This window comes from Cetorhinus maximus, chromosome 10, assembly GCF_964194155.1.
Source record: "Cetorhinus maximus chromosome 10, sCetMax3.hap1.1, whole genome shotgun sequence".
Taxonomy (NCBI): domain Eukaryota; kingdom Metazoa; phylum Chordata; class Chondrichthyes; order Lamniformes; family Cetorhinidae; genus Cetorhinus; species Cetorhinus maximus.
Genome location: NC_135888.1, coordinates 42,791,044 through 42,804,006, shown reverse-complemented (window position 1 = coordinate 42,804,006; position 12,963 = coordinate 42,791,044). Strand labels below are relative to the sequence as shown.

Genomic DNA, 12,963 nt, shown 5'->3' with positions numbered 1-12,963 from the left:
AGCACCAGGCTTACCTAAAAATGAGGTGTCAACCTGGTGAAGCTATAACACAGGACTACTTGTGTGCAAAACAGCAAGTAACATTCACACCACACAAGTGCCAGGCAATGGCCACCTCCAACAAGAGAGAATCCAGCCATTGCCCTTTAACGTTCAGTGGCATTACCATCACTGAATCCCCCACTTAATCAACATCCCGGGGGTTACTATTGACCAGAAACTGGACTAGCTATATAAATACTGTGGCTACAAGAGCAGGTCAGAAGCTAGGAATCCTGCAGCAAGTAACTCACCTCCTGACTCCCCAAAGCCTGTCCACCTACATCTACAAGGCACAAGTCAGGAGTGTGATGGAACACTTCCCACTTGCTTGGATGAGTGCAGCTCCCATAACACTCAAGAATCTTGATACCATCCAGGATAAAGCAGCCTGCTTGACTGGCATCACATCCACAAACATTCACACCCTCCACCAACGATGCACAGTAGCAGCGGTGTGTACCATTACAGGATGCACTGCAGGAATTCACCAAGGCTCCTTTGACAGCACCTTCCAAACCCACGACCACTACACCTAGAAGGACAAGGGCAGCAGATGGACGGGAATTCTACCACCTGGAAGTTCCCCTCCAAGCCACACACCACCCTGACTTGGAAATATATCGCCGTTCCTTCACTGTCGCTAGGTCAAAATCCTGGAACTCCCTCCCTAACAGCACTGTGGGTGTACCTACTCCACATGGACTGCAGCGGTTCAAGAAGGCAGCTCACCACCACCTTCTCAAGGGCAACTAGGGATGGGCAAGAAATGCTGGCCCAGCCAGCAAAGCCCACATCCTGTGAATGAATTTTTGAAAATGACAATGGAGTTTGTGGTGCAGGACCAAATGGAATGGTAATAGGACAAGTCTTAAACAAAAGATGTGTCTGGAGGAGTTATAAATGGCGCATGATGAACTGCTGCCGTCCAAAAGCAAAAAAAAAGGAAAATCAGAACACAACCAATTTCTGCAAAGAGAAAGGAAACAAAATGGGGCAGAGATTACAGTCTGAAATTGTTGAACTCAATACTGAGTCCAGAGGGCCGTAAATAATCCTAAAAGATGAGATCCTGTTCCTCGAGCTTACTTTGAGCTTCATTGGAACACTGCAGGAGGTTGAGGTTAGAGAGGTCAGTGTGAACAAAAGGTAGAAAATTAAAATGAGAGGAGACTAGGAGTTCAGGGTCATCCAGGAGATGTGAACAGAGGTGCTGTCAATAAGCTGCTGCAGGTCACTCTGAGGGGAGCCAGCTGTCCTGGCCCACATTGGTACCAATAGCATAGAGAAAAAGAGAGATGAGACCTTACAGGCAGATTTTAGAGAGCTAGGAGAGATATTAAGAAGCAAGACTTCAAAGGTAGCAATTTGCAGATTAATCCTGGTACCACCCACTAGTAAGTGTAGAAGTTAAAAGACTAGTTCAGATGAATGCATGGCTGAAGAGATGGTGCAGGAGGGAGGGCTTTGGACAGAGACTTTCCTGCCAATGTCCACGTTATAGTGGCATAGAGCCTCTGGTTCTAATGGGCCCTGACCCTGTCACAGGGAGGCCGCCTCCATTGAACTGGCAGCCTCTGCGCATAGTTGGCAGGGGCGAGGGGGTGGCGGTCACATCGTCAGTAATAAAATGCCAGCGAGCTTACAAAATCACCACTAACTGTGAACTTAACAGCTTAACCGGCTAGATGCCATGGCGCAGGCAGCCAATCCTAACGCAAGCCCATCCCTGGGAACCTTCCCTGGCGTTGGGAATCCATTTAGGAGCCATGTCATTGTGGCCCCCGACCTCTGCCTCCCCTAATTTCTCAGGCTCCCCGCCCCTAATCCTGGCACGATGGGCCCAGGAAAATCCAACCCAGTGAGTAAGATGAAGCAGGAAAAGGGAATGTATGTTAAGGGAATGGGTTAATAATACAAGTGAGAATCAGGCATTTCAGAGGGAAAGTGAAAAAAGTAATAAGAGAGGCAAAGAGAGAGTAGAGACTGTCAATTGACAGAAAGAGGAATCTAAAAGCCTTCTATTGGCATATAAATAGTAAAAGGGTAGTAAAAGGTCAGATAGGTCGCTAAGGAAACAAAAAGGGGATTTACACATTGAGGCAAAGGGCATGGCAAATGTACTAAATGAGAGCTTTGCATCTGTCTTTACTAAGGAAGAAGGTACTGCAAAATCATAGTGAAGGAGGAGGTAATTAAGACACTGAGTGGACTAAAATTTGATACAGCAAATGAATTAGAAAGGCTGGCTGTATTTAAAGTTGGTAAATTGCAAGGACCAGTTGAGACCTATGAGAAGATATTGAGGGAAGTAAGGGCAGAAATTGTAAAGGTACTGGCCATAATCTTCACATCCTCTTAGATACAAGGATGGTGCCAGAGGATTGGAGAGTTGCAATGCTACACCCTTGTTCAAAAAAACCTTGTAACAATAAACCCAGCAACTGCAGGCCAGTAGGTTTAACCTCAGTGGCGGGAAAGCTGTTAGAAATAATAATCCAGGACAAAATTAACAATCACTTGGGCAAATGTGGATAAAGTAAGGAAAGCCAGCACAGATCTGTTAAAGGCAAATGGTGTTTAACTAATTCACTTGACTTTTTGATGAGGTAGCAGAGAGGATTGATGAGGGTAATATAGTTGATGTGGTGCGCATGGACTTCCAAAAGGCATTTGATAAAGTGCCACATAAAAGCCTTGTCAGCAAAGTTGATGCCCATGGAATAAAAGGGACAGCAGCAGCATGGATACAAAGTTTGCTGAGTGACAGGAAACAGAGTAGTGGTGAATGAACATTTTTCCAACTAGTGGAAGGTATATAGTGGGGTTGTCCAGTGGTCAGTACCAGGACCACTGCTTTTCTTGATCTATGTTAATGACCTGGACTTGGGAATACAGGGCACAATTTCAAATTTTGCAGATGACACAAAAATTGAACATATTGTGAATTGTGAGAAAGATAGAGATAAACTTCAAGAGGACAGAGACTGATGGAATGGGCAGACATGTGGCAGATGAAATTTAATGCAGAGAAATGTGAAGTGATACATTTTGGTTGGAAGAACATGGAGAGGCAATATAAAATAAAAGATACAATTCTAAAGGAGGTGCAGGAAGAGTGAGACCTGGGCTATATGTGCACAAATCATTGAAGGTGAAAGGGTTGGTAGAGAAAGTAGTTAAGAAGGCATAAGTGATCTTGGACTTTATAAATCAAGGCATGGAGTACAAAAGCAAAGATGTGATGTTGAAACTTTATGAAACACTGGTTTGGCCTCAAGTGGAGTATTGTAACCAACACTGGGAACCACAATTCAGGAAGGATGTGAAGGCTTTTGAAAGATCGCAGAAAAGATTTATGAAAATGGTTCTAGGAGTGAGGGACTTCAGTTACAAGGATTGGCTGGAGAAGTTGGTACTGTTCTCATTAGAGAAGAGAAGGTTGAGAGGAGATTTGATAGAGGTGTTCAACATCATGAGGGGGGTGGGGGTGTCTGGACACCGTAGATAGAGAGACACAGAACCATAGAATCGTAGAAATGTTACGGTGCAGAACGAGGCCATTCAGCCCATCAGGTCTGCGCCGGCCAAAAAGAGAAAAAAGAAACTTTCCAGCACCTGATCCGTAGCCTTGAAGGATACAACACTTCAGACACCATCCAGGTACCTTTCAAATGAGTTGAGCGTTTCAGCCTCAACCATTTGCTTAAGAAGTGAACTCCAGACACCCACCACCTTCTGGGTGAAAGACTGTTTTCTCATGTCCCCTCTAATCCTTCTACCAATCACCTTAAATCTATGCCCCCTGGTAATTGACCCCTCAGGTAGGGGAAACAAATCTTTCCTGTCTACCCTATCTAGGCCCCTCATAGTTTTGTGCACTTCAATTAGGTCACCCCTTAGCCTCCCCTGTTCTAAGGAAAACAACCCCAGCCTATCCAATCTCTCCTCATAACTGCAATTTTCAAACCCTGGCAACATTCTTGTAAATCTCCTCTGTACCTTGTCCAGATCAATTATGTCCTTCCTGTAATATGATGACCAGAACTGTACACAAAATTGCAGCTGTGGCCTAATCAGCATTTTATACAGTTCCACCATTACATCCCTGCTTTTGTATTCAATGCCTCATCCAGTAAAGGAAAGCATTCCATATACTTTCTTGACCACCTTGTCCACCTGTCCTGCCACCTTCAAGGATCTGTGGGCATGCACTCCAAGGTCTCTCACTTCCTCGACCCCTTTCAATATCCACCCATTTATTAAGCATTCCCTTGCTTTGTTTGCCCTCCCCAAATGCATTCCCTGACATTTTTCCGGATTAAATTCTATTTACCACTTTTCGCCCACTCACCCAAACCATTGATATTATTCTGGAGTCGACAGCTATCCTCTTCACTGTCATCTACATGGTCAATTTTTGTGTCATCTGAAAATTTCCCAATCATTCCTCTCATATTTAAGTCTAAATCATTAATATATACAACAAACAGCAAGAGCCCCAACACTGAGCCCTGTGGAACGCCACTGGAAACTGTTTGCAATTCACAAAAACATCCATCGACCATTACCCTTTGTTTCCTGTCACTGAGCCAATTTTGGATCCAACCTGCCACCTTCCCCTGTATCCCATGAGATCTCACTTCTCTGACCAGTCTGCCACGTGGGACCTTGCCAAATGCCTTACTGAAATCCAAGTAGACAACATCCACTGCAATACCCTCATCAATCCTCCATGTTACTTCCTCAAAAAATTCTATTAAGCTAGTAAGACACGATCTTCCCCTAACAAAACCATGCTGACTATCCCTGATAAACCCCTGCCTTTATAAGTGACAGTTTATTCTGTCTCAGAATTGTTTCCAATAATTTGCCCACCACCGAAGTTGGACTGACTGGCCTATAATTTTCTGGCCTATCCCTTGCACCCTTTTTAATTAATGGTACAACATTTGCAGGCCTCCAATCCTCTTGGACCTTGCCTATATATAGTGAGGATTGGAAAATTATCCTCAGAGCATCCATTATTTCCTCCCTGGCTTCCTTCAACAGGCTGGGATATAATCCATCCGACCCTGGTGACTTATCCACCTTCAAGGATGCCAGTCCCTCCAGTACACCCTCTCTCACTACGCTTATTGTATCTACTATTTCACACTTCTCTTTAACCAGAATGTCTGCATCATCCCTCTCCTTAGTGAAGACACAGAAAAAGTACTCATTGAGAACCCTGCCCGCAACTTCTGCATCGGCCCACAGGTTACTATGTACATCTCTGATAGGCCCTACCTTCCCCTTAGTTATTTTCTTGCTCTTAATGTACTGGTGAAACATCTTAGGATTTTCTTTGATTTTACCTGCTTATATTTTTAGTATCCTCTCTTTGCTTTCCTAATTTGCATTTTTACTTCACCTCTGCACTTTCTATACTCCTCTAGGCTTTCTGCAGTATTACGTCCTTTGTGACTGTCATTAGCTTTCTTTTTCTGCTTTATGTCTGTATGTTTCTGTATAACCAGGGGGCTCTAGGTTTGGCAGTACCACCCTTTTTTTGTGGGAATGTGTCTACACTGTGCCTGTAGAATCTCACTTTTGAATGCCTCCCACTGATTTGTCACAGTTTTTCCTTCTAATAGCTGTATCCAGTCCACTCTCACCAGCTCACCTCTCAGCTTTGTAAAATTTGTCTTCCCCCAATTTAGAACTTATACTCCTGTTCTATCTTTGTCCTTTTCCATAATGATTCTAAATTTAACTATATTATGGTCACTATCTCCAAAATGGTCTCCCACTGCTACTTCATCCACTTGCCCAGCTTCATTTCCTAAGTCTAAATTTAGAATTGCACCCCCTCTCGTTGGGCTTTTTGCACACAGAAATCTGCCTACATATTTGCTCTTCTAACTCCCTTCCACTATTTAGGGGTCTATAGTACAATCCTAGCAGTGTGGCTGCCCCTTTTTATTTCTGAGCTCAACTCATATGTCCTCATTTGATGCTTCATTTAGTATATCATCCCTCCTCACAGCTGTAATTGATTCCTTAACCAATAATGCCACACCCCCACCTTATTTCATCCCCTTCCCTGTCCTGTCTGAAAACTGTATATCCAGGCATGTTGAGCTGCCATTTTTGCCCCTCCTTAAGCCAAGTTTCCGTTATAGTGATGATATCATGCTGCCCTGTGTCTATTTGTTCCCTCAGCTCATCGGCTTTATTTACTATGCTCTTTGCGCTTGCATATATATCTTTTAACACTGCCAAATTCCCATGCTGTGCACTTTTTAACCTATGCTGCTTCTGTCTTTCAGAACACTCACTAATTCTCCATCTCCTGTTTCCTGCTCTGAATTTCTCTCAGATTCCCAGCCCCCTGCCAATCTCGTTTAAACCTCCCCCAACAGCACTAGCAAAATCTCCCTGCGAGGATATTAATCCCAGTCCTGTTCAGGTGTAAACCGTCCGGCTTGTACAGGTCCTACCTTACGCAGAGGCAGTCCCAATGCCTCAGAAATCTGATGCCCTCCCTCCTACATCAGCTTTCCATACACGTGTTTATTCGCTCAATTCTCCTGGGGGTAATCCTGAGATTACTGCTTTAGAGGTCGTTCTTTTCAACCTCCTTCCTAGCTCCCTTAAGTCTGATTTCAGGACCTCATCCCCTTTCCTACATAAGTCATTGCTACTGACATGGACCATGACCTCTGGCTGATCACTCTCCCCAGAAGAATGTCCTGCAGCCGCTCAGTGACATCCTTGACCCTGGCACCAGGGAGGCAACATACCATCCTGGAGTCATGTCTACAGCCACAGAAGTGCTTGTTTGTTCCACTAACTAACAAATCTAACGAATCCCCTATTATTACTGCTCTTCCTCTCTTCTTTCTCCTCTCTGTACAGCAGAGCTGTCCGTGGTGCCCCAAACTTGGCTCTGACTGCACTCCTCAAAGGAGTCAACACCCCCACTGGTAACCAAAATGGAAAGCCGATTGGTGAGCAGGACCTTAGGCGTTCCTGCATTAGCTGCTTAATTTTCTTGGCCTGCCTGGCGGTCACCCATTCCCTTTCTGCCTCCAGGCTCCTAAGCTGCAGTGTGACCACCTCTCTGAATGTGCTATTCATGTAGCTCTCAGGCTCATGGATGCACCACAGTGACTCCAGCCGCTGCTCAAGTTCAGAAACCTGGATCCAAGGTTCTGAAGCTGGTGACATGTCATGCACATGTGGTCATCTAGGACATTGGTAGCATCCACAACTTCCCACATATTACAGGGCACGCATTCCACATGAACGAGCTGTCCTGACATGGCTTCAATTTACTTCCCTTATGTTAACTTTATTTTACTTTGGTTTACTTATGCAACTTTATTTTAGTTGGTCTCGACTTAACTTTATTTCCCTATTGCTTGTGTTTCTTACTGAAATGTAAATAGCCCCTTCCTTTAAAAATAATGTGTTTTTCTAATTCTCAGCTACTTAATGAGACTCCCTAACAGCAGTTTCTCACCAACCAATGATCTAATGTTTCTCCTGTGAGGTTAAGTGCTAGGTGCTGCTGACAGCCTGTCCCAGGGTCCTCCTCTCACACTCTCCTCTGGGTGCTGCTGACAGCCTGTCCCAGGGTCCTCCTCTCACACTCTCCTCTGGGTGCTGCTGACAGCCTGTCCCAGTGTCCTCCTCTCACACTCTCCTCTGGGTGCTGCTGACAGCCTGTCCCAGGGTCCTCCTCTCACACTCTAGGTGCTGCTGATTGCCTGTCCCAGGGTCCTCCTCTCACACTCTACGTGCTGCTGACTTTTTTTTTGGAAAAAGATATTTTTTTCATAAAATATCTGAAAGAACATTACAAAACATTTCAAAATGGTCATCACAAAAAGCGCCATCATATTCAAGTTTTCCACATAGATCATGAGGTCCTTCAGTACAAACAATGAACATTACAGACATTTCAACATGGTCATTACAGACAGTCAGACAGTGCAATGGTATTTAAGTTATCTACACAGATCATGTTACACTCTGAGGTGCTTCAATACAATTGTGATACATATAGTATTCACTGCATATATTCACTGAGTCATACAGCCCAAGGGGTCTAAACAATTCCCAGCCCCTCGGTGCACTATGGCAGAAAGGTCTTAGACAGCGACCTTTCCCCATTGCGCCTTTGCGGCGGCTGCCCCAAGCTTTACTGTGTCCCTCAGCACGTAGTCCTGGACCTTGGAATGTGCCAGTCTGCAACACTTAGTCGGGGTCAATTCTTTGTGTTGGAAGACCAACAAATTTCGGGCAGACCAAAGGCTGTCTTTCACCGAGTTGATGATCCTCCAGCTGCAGTTGGTGTTTGTTTCAGTGTGTCCCCCTGGGAACAGCCCATAGAGCACAGAGCCCTGTGTCACAGCACTGCTTGGGATGAACCGCGACAAAAACCACTGCATCTCCCTCCAGGCCTTCTTTGCGAAGGCACATTCAACAAGGAAGTGAACAAAGGCCTCTTCCCCACCACAGCCACCTGGAGGGCAACATGTAGAGGGGGTGAGACTCCTGGCGTGTAGGAAGGATCTGACGGGGAGGGCCTTTCTCGCCACCAGCCAAGCGACTTCTTGGTGCTTGTTGGAAAGTTCTGGCGATGAGGCATTCTGCCAAATGACTTTGACAGTCTGCTCTGGGAACCATCCGACAAGATCCACCATCTCCTTTTCCCGCAAGGTCTCTAGGATGTTACATGCCAACCACTGCCTGATGGACTTGTGGTCAAGGGTGTTTCTCTGCATAATTTTTTCCATGAGGGACAGGTGGTACGGCACGGTCCAACTACTTGGAGCATTCCGCGGCAGTGTGGCCAGACCCATCCTTCGCAACACCGGGGAAAGGTAGAACCTCAGCAGTGATACTTGGAGTTTGCGTACCGAGGGTCTGTGCACAGCTTGATGCAGCCACACACAAAGGTGGCCATCAGGATGAGGACGATGTTGGGTATGTTTTTTCCCCCTTTATCTAGAGGTTTGTACATCGTGTACCTGCGAACATGATCTATTTTTGACCTCCAGATAAAGTGAAAGATGGCTCGGGTGATCGCCACAGCGCAGGAGTGAGGAATGGGCCAGACCTGTGCCACGTACAGCAACAGCGAGAGTGCCTCACACCTGATGACCAGGTTCTTACCTGCAATGGAGAGGGAGCATCGCTCCCACAAGCCCAGTTTTCTTTCCACCATAGACACTTGCTCCTTCCAGTTTCTAACGCATGCCCCAGTCCCTCCGAACCATATCCCCAGCACCTTGAGGCAGTCTGACCTGATGGTGAAGAGGATAAAGGATCGGTCAGCCCAGTTTCCAAAGAACATGGCCTCACTCTTGCTATGATTTACCTTGGCTCCTGAGGTCATTTCGAACTGGTCACAGATGTTGATCAGTCTGCGCACCGACAGTGGATCTGAGCAGAAGACAGTGACATCGTCCATGTACAGGGAGGCTTTGGCCTGAGTGCCTCCACTGCCTGGGATCGTCACTCCTCTTATGCCCGGATCCTTCCTGATGGACTTAACAAAGGGTTCTATGCAACACACAAACAGGACAGAGGAGAGAGACCAGCACTGCCTGACTCTAGACTTAATTGGAAAGCTTTCTGATTCCCACCCATTGATTGAAACTGTGCTACTGATGTTTGTGTAGAGCAGTAGGATCCAGTTGCAGATTCCCTCCCCAAACTCTGTTTTGGAGAGCACATCCACCATGTAGGTGTGTGATACTCTGTCAAAGGCCTTCTCCTGGTCCAGGCTGATGAGGCATGTGTCCACACCCCTGTCCCGTACATAGACAATTGTAACCCTGGGTAGCGCAAGGCTGTCAGAGGTCTTCCTGCCGGGTAGAGTGCAGGTCTGGTCAGGGTGGATAACCAACTCCAGATTAGACTTGATCCGATTGGTGATGATCTTGGACAGAATCTTATAGTCCACATTCAACAGTGAGATGGGTCACCAATTTCTAATTTCCTCCCTTTCCCCCTTCCGCTTGTAGATGTGGGTGATGATGCCTTTCCTCATGGATTCTGACATACTGCCTGTGAGAAGCATACTCTCGTACACTTCTAGCAGGTCTGAGTCAATCCAGTCCCACAGAGCTGAATACAATTCAGCCAGTAAGTCGTCGCTTCTGGAAGTCTTACTCTGCTTGAAGGACTCAAGGCCTTCGTCAGTTCATCAGGAGTTAGCGGTTTGTCCAGACTCTCCTGTGTACTGTCGTCTAAGACGCCTGTGATAGAGGACAGGAAGGACGGGGAGGCCGTGCTGTCTGTGGGCTTCATGTCATACAATCCGGCATAAAAGGATTTGCTGATCCTCAAAATGTCGGACTGCGATGACTTTACTGAGCCATCTTCTTCCTTCAGGCTGCTGATCACAGAGCTCTCTCTGTGTACCTTTTGGAAGAAGAAACGTGACCATGTCTCACCCTGCTCCACGGAGCGAACCTGGACTGGAAGACGATCTTGGAGGCCTCCGAGGCAAAGAGTGAGGCTTGCTGGCTCTTCACTTCTTGAAGTTCGTCCTTGACATCGACCCCCATCAATTGCAGTCGGAGCAGGTTCTGCACTTTTTCTGGACATTTCCCTCTGTTCCTTTCTAGCCTTCTGGAAGCCTTTAAGGATGAAAAACTTCTTGATGTTCTCATTGATTGCTTCCCACCCGTGTGTCAGGGACCCAAAGAGTGTTTGCACGGTTCTCCAATCTTTGTAAACCCTCTTGAGTTCCTCAATGCTCTCTGGGTCAGCAGTTGCATGTTCAGCTTCCATGCCTCCCTGCCAACCCTCTGACTTTCCTGTAAGTGACAGTCAACCAGTAGGAGGCGGTGGTCAGAGAAGAACGCCGGCTTGGCGTTGATGGATCTGACTGTGAACGCATGGGACACAAACAGGAAGTCTATCCTGGAACAGCTAGACCCATCTGGCTATGACCAGGTATATCTACTGGTGCGGTCCGTCTGCAGGGTTGCTGAAGATGTCATGCAGCTTGGCATCCTTTACTGTTTCCATCAGGAAATCAGGAGTCTGGACGTGGCATCCAGTCTGCTGTAGGCCCTGCCAGATTGTCCAGTTGAAGTCACCACCCAGAATGACCAGCCTGGAGGTTGACAGCAGTAGTGGGAGCTGCTGAAGGACCTCCAGCCGCTCGCTGTTTTGTGCCGGAGCATACACGTTAATTAACCCGAGTGAAGCATTCTGCTACTAGGAGGCACCTGCCCACCACCTCCTTAACCTCGGAGATGATGAAGTTGCCTCCCCGCAGCAGAATACCCAGGCCAGAGGAATGTGAGTTGTTTCCTCTTGACCAGATCGATGGCCCAAGGGGCCACCATCGTGACCATTGCCTGTAGGAGCTGAGGTGTGGTATCGCACACTCCTGCAGGAACAGCAGGTAATCCAAGGTCACAACACGTTGCGTAGTAGATTTAATGCTACGCACATTAATGGATACGATCTTTATCTCCATTTTTAAAGCATTTTGTGGCTTACCAGACCTGTTGTCTTTGACAGTTCCAGCCCTTTGGTCTGCTCCTGCATAATGATAGTGTTCTCAAATTGTCTCACTTTGGATGGGCTGAGGAAACTGTCCTGAACCGTCCAGTTGGAGATGTTCCACTCAAGTGACCTCGGGGGGGTTCATGCAAGGAGTGAGGTTTGAATTGTTCTCTGTTGGAGAAGTCTCTCCGATCCACTCCCACTCCGGGGTGTTGCTGCTCCCGGCTTCCCGGAGCTAGCGTGCACTGAGCGCTTCACTGCTCCGAGCTTCCTGGGGTTGGGGTGTGCTGGCCTCTTCAAGTTGAGGACAAAGTTGGGGTACGCTGGTCTCTTTATTGTCTCCAATGTGCTGGAGCTTGGGTGCTTCCTCCTTCAGCTCCCTAGAGCTTTGCCGCTTCTTCTGTAGGTGCCGTCCTTGCCCTTCTTCACCCGAAGAGCAGCAGCCCTTGTCATCCATGTCAGATGGGAGTCGCCTCTTGCCATTCATCTGTGAAGTGGCCTGTCCCATTCTTCTTTTTGACCTCTTCACCAACTGCCACTCCCCCGGTTGATCGTCTGTTGGTTCCTCCTCCATTGATTTGCTCTGATGAGGACTGGGAGATTCAGCAAAGGGTGCAGTTGCTTGGCTGTCTGCTGCCTCAATCTTTTCCTTTGTCTTGTCTCTCTCTCTCTGTCTCCACCTTTATCCCATTGTGCTCGCTGGAGGCCTTGGTGGGTGGAGGGTTGCAAGTGTCCTTGGCAGCAGTGACACTCACCATTTTGCCTGCTTGCTCCTCGTTGGTTTTGGCCACCTGTGCATAAGTGAGGCAGCGTTTGGGGCAGGTCTTGTAGAGGTGGCCTGCCTTGCCACACAGGTTGCAGCACTTAATCTGTTTGCAGCCCTTTGTCTGGTGCCCTTCCTCCCAGAGGATTGTTCCTCTGCTAACAATTCTTGCAGAGGACGGTGCTGTAGTTGGCCACCACGTGACCAGATTTGCCACATGAGCAAGAAAGTTTGGGCTGCCCAGCATAGACAAGGTAGCCAAGGCTTCCCCTGATAGCAAATCTGGAAGGAGGATGGAGGATTGCTCCCTCACCATTCATCTTGAATATGACCTTGACCTAGCATTTGCTGGTCCAAATCCCGAAGGCGTCTTTGACCTCGGTGCAGTTCCCAATCTTGTCAATGTACCTGGCAAGGAAGGTGAGCACATTGGCGACAGGAACATGGGGGTTGTAGAGGTGCACAGTCACCACATGGTCCCATTGTGACAGCAGAGCAAAGAGTGGCTCCACCGTGAGGATTCTCATTTGTGGCTGGTCTCTCTTCTCCTTGAACACCTTCAGGAACACAGGCAGCAACATTTTTGAAGGTCACATCGAAGTATTCAGAGCTGGGGAAGTCCTGCAGGCAGTAGATCTCTGCAG

The 12,963-nt window shown here is 47.2% G+C and overlaps 1 protein-coding gene across 2 annotated transcripts in view; it reads right to left on the bottom strand.

Annotated features, from left to right (window-relative positions):
* Positions 1–12,963, bottom strand: part of LOC144685224 (alpha-(1,3)-fucosyltransferase 7) — a 49,143-nt gene that overhangs the window by 23,657 nt on the left and 12,523 nt on the right. Inside the window, exon 1 of one of the 2 annotated variants that reach the window (XM_078549655.1) lies at positions 11,556–11,673. The exons of the other annotated variant lie outside the window; for it this stretch is intronic. The gene's annotated coding sequence lies outside the window, so the exon portion shown is untranslated. Of the gene's footprint in view, positions 1–11,555; positions 11,674–12,963 lie in introns of those variants that run through there. 2 annotated transcript variants of the gene reach the window in all.